The sequence below is a fragment of the Myotis yumanensis genome, unplaced genomic scaffold (genome assembly GCF_028538775.1).
Source record: "Myotis yumanensis isolate MYYU_CA2020_CCGP unplaced genomic scaffold, mMyoYum1.0.hap1 SCAF_5, whole genome shotgun sequence".
NCBI classification, from domain to species: domain Eukaryota; kingdom Metazoa; phylum Chordata; class Mammalia; order Chiroptera; family Vespertilionidae; genus Myotis; species Myotis yumanensis.
Window position 1 is genome coordinate 107,635,095 of NW_027223756.1, and position 8,728 is coordinate 107,643,822.

Genomic DNA, 8,728 nt, shown 5'->3' on the forward strand with positions numbered 1-8,728 from the left:
AGATGGTAATGAGTCTGTGTCTTCAGGAAGCGATGATATGTACGCGCCCGATAGAGAAGAAAACCATGCGATCTGGTGCTGTACAGCCGAAGCACTTTCCCCAGGGGCACAGATGGAAGTGAGCGTGCAGAGCCGCAGTCCACAGCCCCCTGCACCCACCCCCCTCCAATATCTCTTCTCAGGTTGACATTTAGCCGCCCAGCCTTCCCGGTCTGACCTCATCTTCCACCTCCCCTCCCATCCTCCCCCAATTCCACATCCTAACTTGGTCACCGCACTTTTCACTCATTGCCTGGCATTCTCACGCTTCCCCAAGCCCCTGCCTCCTGTCACTGAACTGACTCTTTCTTCCCCCCCCTCCACCTGCACGGTTCTACTTTCCCTAAGGCCCAGGTGCCACGTGCCTCTCAGCGGACACCCCTGGATGTCCCAGTGGGGCTCACACGGCCCCTGGTCCTCACTGTATTGGCTCTGTGGTCCCACAGTCTCACCGCTGGTCGCACTGCATTGAATTGACTGTGTGTCTGGCTCCTCTTCAGACTGTGAACTCCTGAGGAGGGTGTGGGACCTCCTTTCCTTGGAGCTAGTTGGGGCTCCTCTTTTTGCCTTTGACATTAGCTCAGCATCTGGTGATGTGATGTGCTGGACAAGCTTCATGCACATCTGCTGAGCGGATTCAGGGAGTCTACAGGTTCTTCATAACTATGTTAACACGTGGACACGCTGGTCTACACGGTTCCGGGGAGCAGCGCTGCAGGAAGCCTGCAGTCACGGGGTCTCCTCCTGCGCGCTGGACCGGTCGCTGGGGCTGCCATACAGGTGTCGCAGGCTGGCTGGCTTAAAGGACAGAATCATTTCCTAACAGTTCTGGAGGCTGGGATCCTGGATCCAGAGGGTAGTAGGGTTGGTTTCTGCTGAGGCCTCTCTCCTTCACTCGTCGAGGGCCACTCCCTGTCCTCAGAGGCCCTTCCCTCTGTGTCTCTGTCCTAATCTCATTTCCTTATAAGGACACCTGTCCTATGCGGTTAGGGGCCACCCTTATGACCTCATTTTTAACTTAATTACCCTTTTCAAGTGCCCATTTCCAAATAGAGTCACTTTCTGAGGTTCTGGGGCTTAGGACATCAACATATGAGTTTGTAAGGGGGCGGGGCACAGTTCAGCCCATAACACATTTTATTTATTTTCATTTTAGAGACAATGGAAGAGAGAGGGGAAGACAGAGACATACATAGATGTGAGAGAAACATATCAATTGGTGGCCTCCTGCACGTGTCCCGACCAGGGCCAGGCCAGGGAAGAGCTGCAACCAAAGTATAGTGGGGCCTTGGCTCCCGAGTGTCCCGACTAACGAGTTTTTCGAGATACGAGCCGTCTCTCGGCCGATTTTTTGCTCTGAGTTGCGAGCTAAAATTCGGGTTACGAGCCAGCTTCAGACACCCCACCGCTAGTTGGCGCAGCGAACGTCACAGTGAACGCCACAACATCAGCCCAGCATCACCTGTCTCACTCGTCCACTTTTTGATTTGACATACGAGTCATTTGAGTTACGAGCTCCGTCACGGAACGAATCAAACTCGTAAGTCAAGGCCCCACTGTACATGCCCTTGACCAGAATGGAACCTGGGACCCTTTGGTCCACAGGCCAATGCTCTATGCACTGAGCCAAATCGGCTAGGGCCATAACACTGATTTAAAAGAATAACCTCTACGGTTTTGCCTTTTCCAGAATGTCGTAGTTGGAATCGTACAGGACGTAGCCTTTTCCGTTGGGCTTCTTCCACTGAGTGATGTGCATTTAAGGGCCCTCCGCGTCCTTTCATGGGTTGCTCTAGCTCCTTTCTTTTCAGCACCGATAATGCTCCATTGTCTGCATATCTACAGTTTCTTTACCTATCACCTACTGAAGGACAGCTTGCTTGCTTCCAAGTTTGGTAATTATGAATAAAGCTGTTATAAACATCCGTGTGCAGGTTTTTGTGTGGAAAGATTTTCAGCTTCTTTAGGAAAACACCAAGGATCACAGTTGTGGTCGGCAGCCTCTCCAGCACTTGGTGTTGTCCATGTTCTGGATTTTGTCTATACTAATAGGCAAACATTGGTACCTCGTTGTTGTTTTAATTTGCATTTCCCTGATGACATATGCTGATTTGCCACCTGTAGATCTTCCTTGGTGAGGTGTTTGTTAAAGTCTTAGACCTAGTGGTTTAAATTTGCTTGTTGGTTTACTTACTGGGTTTTAAGAGTTCTTTGAATAATTTGGGTAACAGTGCTTTATCTCTCTCTCTCTCTCTCTCTCTCTCTGTCTCTCTCTCTGTCTCTCTCATAATATTTTGTCCTAGTCTGTGGCTTGTTTTCGTATCCTCTTGATTCTTTGCTTTTTTGTTGTTGTTGCTGATCCTCATCTGAGGAGATTTTCCCATTGCTTTTCAGAGAGACTGGAAGGGAGGGAGGGAGGGAAGAGTGGGGCAGGGATTGAGCCTGCAACTGAGGTAGGTGGCCTTGATCAGAATTGAACCCACGGAGATTAAAAATGGCGGCAGAGTAGGTGGATGCTGCACGGACATGCTCCCAGGAACAAGCTGGAATTATAACTGAAATATGGAAAGGCTTCCTGAATAATCAACTGAGAACTCACAGAGAGAACCCTGATACCCAAGGACCGAAGGTCGAGACCACATGGAGACTGGTAGGAGGGACGGAGGCATGAAAGGGCTGGCCAGGCACCCGCAGATGGCAACTGAAGTCCCGGAGAGATATCTCAGTTGTGCCACTGAGAGCTCTGGGATCTAATCCTTAACCTGGGCTCCTCAGCAGAGAGCACCAACTCTGAGGAGGGTACCACATAACATCTGGCTGTGAAAAGCAGCAGGGTGCTGTCTGCCAGGGAGTGGCAGCTGCAAGTTCGGGCACCCTCTTGAAGGACCAATGCACAAAAATCCCCTGTGGAGCCACCCACCTTGTGCTTCGGCAGAGGGAGGGTGAAGCGGACTGGAGTGGTGAGACCAGAAGCCAGGACTGGGGACTAGGGGGATAGAGATCAGAAGGCAGACGCCCCAAGTTTCCTGGGCTGAGTCATTCCCTCACCCAGCAGAGAACATCTTTCCCACGCAGACATCTGCCTTGTCTGGGGGGAAGACAGTTGACACACCTTTGGAAAACACCTTGCCCTGAGGCCACCTAAGAGATTAAAAGTAACAATTAGCCTCCAGGCAGAAGCAACTGCCCCACCCTGTTGAAAAAAACTCTGTACCTGAGGATGAATTGCTGGGGGCAATTCAAGTTGGAATCCTATTAGTCTGTAGACAGAAATGGTCTCTGGAGGCTTTGAGTCTTTGCCTGATCCAATTTGTCAGAAAGAGCCTTTAATACTGTCCTGCGATAGAGATTGAGAGGTGTAGAGGATCTACCTAAAACATAGTCACAAACAGACAACCAAAATGAGGAAACAAAGAAACAACCCCCAAATGAAAGAACTAGAGAATTCTCCAAAAGAAGAGATAAATGAAACAGAGATAAGAAATTTATCTGAAACAGAGTTCAGAGTAATGATGGCAAAAAATGCTCAACAGTATGAAGAAAGATATAGTAGCTATGAAAAAAGAACAGTCTGAGTTAAAGAATGACGTAACACAAATAAAGAACACATTGGAAGGAATACACAGCAGATTAGGGGAAGCTGAGAATTGAATCAATGAATTAGAAGACAGAGTTGAAAATATCACTCAATCAGAGAACCAAAAAGAAAAAACAAGTAAAAAAACAGGAGGACAGCTTAAGGGAGCTGTGGGACAATGTGCAACATAACAATATTAGAATAGTAGCTGTTCCAGAAGAGGCAGAAAGGAAGAAAGGAATAGAGAAGGTGTTTGAAGAAATAATGGCAGAAAACTCCCCTAACCTGGAAAAGGAAAAAGTCATACAAGTTCAGGAGGCACAGAGAACCCCAACAAGAAGAACCCAAACAGATTCATGCCCAGACACATCATAATTAAAATGCCAAAAATTAGCCCTGACTGGTTTGGCTCAGTGGATAGAGTGTCGGCCTGTGGACCAAAGGGTCCTGGGTTTGATTCCAGTCAAGGGCATGTACCTTGGTTGTGGGCACATCCCCAGTAGGGGGTGTGCAGGAGGCAGCTGATTGATGTTTCTCTCTCATCGATGTTTCTAACTCTCTATCCCTCTCCCTTCCTCTCTGTAAAAAATCAATAAAATATATTTTTTTAAAAAAATGCCAAAAATTAAAGACAAAGAGAGAATCTTAAAAGGCAGCAGGAGAAAAAAAAACAAACAAACAAAAAACGACGCTTACCTACAAAGGAGTTTCCATAAGGCTGACAACTGATTTCTCATCAGAAACTCTACAGGCCAGAAGAGAATGGCATGAAGTACTCAAGGTAATGGAAAGCAAGGATCTGAGACCAAGATTACTATATCCAGCAAGGCTATCATTCAAAATAGATGGTCAAATAAAGAGCTTCCCAGACAAAAAAAAAAAAAAAAAGGCTAAACGAGTTCATCACCACCAAGCCAGCATTACAAGAAATGCTAAAGGGATTGCTGTAAGCCTTAGTAAGGGATTGCTGAGAAGAAGAAACAGAGAGAGAAACCTAGCCACACAGAATTAAAATGGCTATAAATAAGTACCTCTCAATAATAACCCTCAATGTAAATGGATTAAATGCTCCATCAAAAGGGGTAGGGTAGGTGAATGGATAAAAAAACATGACCCAACTATATGTTGTCTACACGAGACCCATCTCAAAACACAGGATGAAGGTGAAGGGATGGAAAAACGTTTTCCATGCAAATGGAAAAGAAAAGAAAGCTGGAGTAGCAATACTCATATCTGACAAAATAGACTTTAAAATGAAGGCCATCACAAGAGACAACAAAAGTCACTACATAATACTAAAGGGATTGATCCAACAAGAGGATATAACCCTGGTAAACATATATGCACCCAATATAGGAGCACCTACTAGTAAATGTATAAAAAAAACTTCTAAAGAACTTTAACAATACAGTTATAGTAGAGGACTTTAACACTCCTCTGACTTCATTGGACAGATCTACCAGACAAAAACTTAACAAGAAAACAGTGACTCTAAAGGACACACTGGATCAGATGGATTTAATAGACATTTATAGAACATTTCACCCCAACACAACAGATTACACATTCTTCTCAAGTGCACATGGATCATTCACAAAGACTCCATGTTAGGACATGAAACAAGTCTCTAAAAGGTCAAGAAGATTGAAATAATATCAAGCATCTTTTCAGATCACAGTGGAATGAAATTAGAAATCAACTACAGTAAAAACACCCCAAAACATTCAAACACATGGAGGCTAAATAGCATGTTATTAAAGAATGAATGGGTTACCAATGAGATCAATAAAGAAATAAAAAACTTCCTGGAAACAAATGAAAATGAACACACAACAATGCAAAATCTCTGGGACACAGCAAAAGCAGTCCTGAGAGGAAAGTTCATAGCACTACAGGCCTACCTCAAAAAACAAGAAAAATCAGCAATAAACTATTTAACCCTACAACTTAAAGAACTAGGAAGAGAACAACAAGAAAATCCCAGAGTAAGTAGAAGGAAGGAAATAATAAAGGTTAGAGCAGAAATAAATAACATAGACTAAAAAAACAATATAAAAAATCAATGAAACCAAGAGCTGGTTCTTTGAAAGGATAAATAAAATTGATAAACCATTAGCCAGACTCTTCAAGAAACAAAGAGGGGGACCCAAATAAATAAAATCAGAAACGAAAATGGAGAAGTAACCACAGACACCACAGAAATACAAAGGATTGTAAGAAAATACTATGAACAACTATATGCCAACAAGCTGGATAATGTAGATGAAATAGACAAATTTCTAGAAAAATACAATCTCCCAAAACTGAATCAGGAAGAATAAAAAAACCTAAGTAGGCCAATAATCACTGATGAAATAGAAGCAGTAATAAAAAAAACTCCCCCCCACCCTAAACAAAAGCCCAGTGCTGGACAGCTTCACAGGGGAGTTTTCCCAAACATTCAAAGAAGAACTAACACCTGTCCTCCTCAAACTATTTCAGAAAATCCAAAAGGAAGGAACACTTCCAAGCTCTTTTATGAAGCCAGCATTATTCTAATTCCAAAACCAGATAAAGACACTACAAAGAAAGAGAATTACAGGCCAATATCCCTGATGAACATAGATGCTAAAATCCTCAACAAAATATTAGCAAATTGCATCCAGCAATCCATTAAAAAGACCATACACCATGATCAAGTGGGATTTATCCCAGGGATGCAAGGCTGGTACAATGTTCGCAAATCAATAAATGTGACACATCACATACACAAATTGAAAGACAAAAATCACATGGTCATATCAATAGAATGCAGAAAAAGCATTCAACAAAATCCAACACGCATTTTTGATAAAAACCCTCAGCAAAGTTGGAATAGAGGGAGCGTATCTCAACATAATACCCAAAGCAATCTGTAGATTCAATGCAATCCCAATTAACACACTGTGGACGGATCAAGAGAATTCTCGCTTCATATTACACAGTGTTTTACAAAATATCATACTTTAAAAAGATATTAGCTTGTAAGAACATGTCATAAATAACTTCAAAATTCAATGGGTATTTAATTTTAAAGCGTGCCTTAACATTTAAGTAAGACGTTTTTTGTACTCGTTCAATATAAACTTATCTGGCCACTGGGTAAAGCTAGCAATAAAACTACTGGTCCACAATGTGTTAAGATACCATCGGAATATTTCACAGACCTAGAACAAACTCTCCATAAGTTCATCTGGAATTTAAAAAAGACCCCGAATAGCTGCAGCAATCCTGAGAAAGAAGAAAAATGTTGGAGGGATCACAATACCAGGTATCAAGCTATATTACAAAGCCACTGTTGTCAAAACTGCCTGGTACTGGCACAAGAACAGACATATAGACCAATGGAACCAAACAGAGAACCCAGAAGTCGACCCAAGCCATTATGCTCAATTAATATTTGACAAAGGAGGCAAGAGCATACAATGGAGTCAAGACAGTCTCTTCAATAAATGGTTTTGGGAAAATTGGACAGATACATGCAAAAAAATGAAACTAGACCGCCAACTTACACCATACACAAAAATAAACTCAAAATGGATAAAGGACTTAAACGTAAGACAGGAAACCATAAAAATCTTAGAAGAATCCATAGGCAGCAAAATATCAGACATATGTCGTAGCAATATCTTTACTGACACAGCTCTTAGGGCAATGGAGACTAAGGAGAAAATAAACAAATGGAACTACATCAAAATAAAAAGCTTCTGCACAGCAAAAGAAACCATCAACAAAACAACAAGAGAGCCCACTGCATGGGAGAACGTATTTGCCAATGTTATCTCCGATAAGGGTTTAATCTCCAACATTTACAGGGAACTCATACAACTTAACAAAAGGAAAATAAACAATCCAATAAAAAAAGAAAATGGGCAAAGGACCTAAATAGACACTTTTCGAAAGAGGACATACAGAAGACCAAGAGACATATGAAAACATGCTCAAAGTCACTAATCATCTGAGAGATGCAAATCAAAACAACAATGACATACCATCTCGCACCTGTCAGAATGGCTATCATCAACACATCAACAAACGACAAGTGCTGGCGAGGATGTGGAGAAAAAGGAACCCTCTTGCACTGCTGGTGGAAACGCAGACTGGTGCAGCCACTGTGGAGAACAGTATGGAGTTTCCTCAAAAAATTAAAAATGGAATTTCCCTTTGACCCAATAATCACACTTCTAGGAATATATCCAAAGAAATCAGAGACACCAATCAGAAAGGATATATGCACCCGTATGTTCATAGCAGCCCAATTTACAATAGCTAAGATTTGGAAACAGCCTAAGTGCCCATCAGTAGATGAATGAATTAGAAAACTGTGGTACATCTACACAATGGAATACTACACTGCTGTAAAAAAGAAGGAATTCTTACCATTTGCAACAGCATGGATGGAACTGGAGAGCATTATGCTAAGTGAAATAAGCCAGTTGCAGAAAGATAAATATCACATGGTCTCACTCATATGTGGAATATAATGAACAACATAAACTGATGAACAAAAATAGAGCCAGAGGGAAAAAATAATATTTTAGAATTAATAGAAGTAATCCTATTATTTGCAGATTTTTAATATTTCCTACAATTTTTGTGATATCATACTATGTTAGTACAGTTTTGGTAATATTACTATACTTAAAATCCTTTTTTTAAAAAATATTAATGTTTATCACATGTAATCTATAATAATAAAAGCATAATATGCTAATCAGATCAGATGGCCAAATGACCTTCCTGATGCCCTTCCGGATGACCTTCCAGACGAAGCTGGGGCTGTGAGGGCCAAACCGCTTGCATGAATTTCATGCACCGGACAGCTAATATTATTATATTTAAGATCATTTTTCTTGAATAATTGGTGTTTATTGCATGTAACATTATTATATTTAAAATCGTTTTTCTTGAGATATTAATGTTTATTGCATGTCTTATTATATTTAAGATCATTTTTCTTAAAATACTAATGTTTATTGCTTATAGCATTATTATATTTAAAATCATTTTTCTTGAAATAATAAATAAATAAATAAAATAAAAAGATAAATAAATAAATCAGCCTCCCCCTCTCCCACCGAAAAAAAAAGAATT